The following is a 2,519-nucleotide window of genomic DNA, read 5'->3' as shown; positions in this document are numbered from 1 at the left end:
CTTGTTTTTTTGTAAGTAGATTGTTACATTTTCCCCGTTGGTTTGAAGATAATTGACTACACTATACAATTAAACTCAACTTTATTTCACTGCTACACACAAACACTTCAACTGAAACTTCAGACTAATACTCAAATGACTAGCTCCTCATTGGATCACTCCGTACCGCACTTTCAACTAGACTTGCCCCATCTGCTTGTTGTTAGTGTTTATATATGGTAATGGAAGTCTTTGGAAGCTGATATAAATCTTCCCGAAGTGACGCACTACCTAGAACGTTCGTGAAACGCAAGTCGAGTTGAGCGCGACCTTGGCCAAGTTACACTCCATTGACGAAGAGCAGCGGCGGCCGGCGTTATTTTTCATCAGGGGATAATTCACAACATTATTGGCAACTACAATCGAACTATAATACCTATCAATAAGAATTAAAATCGAATATATTTATATACTACTTAACAGTTACACAGTACCTACTATTTATCAATCGCCCCGCTGTCGTGAAAAATACGTGCGGTGTTTTTCAAAGAGAAAAATCGTTCATTTCGATAACAATGGTGATAGCGACGGCACCAGGTACAGTAATCCGGCCAAAAAAAATACTGGATTTTAACGAATTAACGTTAACTTGCGTTCAAAAAGCAACTCATTAACGTTTAACGAAGTTAACTTTTTTAATAACGGATTAGCGATTGACGAAGTTAATTATTTGATTAACGATGCCAAACTATGTATACCACAGATATAAAATTAAAAAAAAAAACTGAAATTGTGATACATGATGATATGATTAATGAAACCTGGAAAACCTTCCAGCTTGGAAGTCAATTGATAGAATAGGTAATTGAGTTACTGAAATAGCAAAGGTAGTATCTCAGAAACTTGGAACACTATTTTGAATCAGAAAGGCAGGTATACAATTTAGCATCTTCTACTGTTTCTTTTGGCTCCATTTATTCCTTCATTGGAATATTACTTTTTACCTATGAACCATCATCCTGATTAATAAAGCTTCGAACATTACTGTATACTGAAAGACTATGTCCCAATTGGAAGGTAGTTTCGATTAAAAGTTTAGAAGGCAGCAAAATTACCAGTGGAATCGAGATTTCAGCCATTTCGTAAAGGAAAGTTCGTACGTAATAATAACTTAAATACTGCTTTAAAATTGCTTTTTGATAGTGCATGTATCTCTCTGTATACTCAAACTAAAGAACTTCATTCATCAGCAGGTAATTACCAATAAAGTTGACCGCGGCATAATGAACGGTTCGGTCGTAATATTATTACCATATTTAAATGAATAATGAAACTTTGTTTGCAGCTTACTCACAAATTCTGCTTGCCTATTTTATAAATACTTCTTTTTGAAAAAGACTCGATGGTGATTATATCACTATCATCTTAAAAAATAATTTTTTAATCGATAATAACAATTATTGGTCAGTGTATTTATTTGAATAAAGTTTCTAACTTTACAGATACCCTTTGTAATTACATTCAAACAAAACTCTAGCTAATTACTCATTTCAAAACAAGCACTTTTCCCATTCACCAGAAAAATACTCTTTCCGACACGCGTTTCGCTAACCAAGTTGGTGTCTTCAGGAGATGAAGAAAAATCGTGAAACGCGTATCGAGAAGAGTATTTCATTTCTGATGATTGGGGAAAGTGCTTGTTTAGGATTTATTCTACGACAGAGATTTCATTTTTACCTTTTATTAATAACCCAAAAATGGATACCTGAGTTATATTTCGCCATTATCATATATACTCATGATTATATTTATTAATTTTTATTATTTATTGTATTAAAAGTAAACACAAAAAAGAAAACAATTTGATGAATTATACTCATCCCAGACTAAAAAATCCTTTAAATCGGTTCAGAATTGACGAAGATGGGGAACTTTTTTCCAAGCGCAGGGGTTTTTAGTCACTTATGCAGCCACGCGCGAATCCCAGAGCCTCGATTCCCATTTCTCTGAGCTCCAAGTTAAACGCTCATATTCAACCTTTAAACCCACTTTTTTTCATTTTTTTTTAATTAAATCATAAAGTTTCGAGTATTCTACTTTTGTGAAAATTTCATCACTTAATATTCACAAATAAAGGGGCGGCACTTTTTTTAAATATTCCAGCTCCTGATTGAGCTGAAATAATATTTTTTTAGTATATGTTTTTCCACTGCTATGAGAATATATAGATAACTGTAAATGTTGGATTGATATATATACAGTGTGGCACATAAAATGAAGACACCCTGTATTTCAGTCATTTTTGAAAGCAGATATTTGATTTTTGGTACAGGCTTAGATCTTAATGGGGCGTACTTTTCGCAACCTTAAATCCACTCTACTGCGTTCCTGTGAAAAGGGCACATTCTCGATATTTTGCTTCGCGTTGATGATACCGAAATAAGTCATTCGAAAAAGTTGCTTAGACATCGATTTTGACCCTACATACTGAATTTCAACGCAACATTCTACAAACATAGTCGTACAATTTGTTTACTAGT

The sequence above is a fragment of the Leptinotarsa decemlineata genome, unplaced genomic scaffold (assembly GCF_025532065.1).
Source record: "Leptinotarsa decemlineata unplaced genomic scaffold, Ldec_3_MD MMD2_P_RNA_scaffold_5, whole genome shotgun sequence".
NCBI classification, from domain to species: Eukaryota; Metazoa; Arthropoda; class Insecta; order Coleoptera; family Chrysomelidae; genus Leptinotarsa; species Leptinotarsa decemlineata.
Note: the sequence above shows the minus strand (reverse complement) of the source record.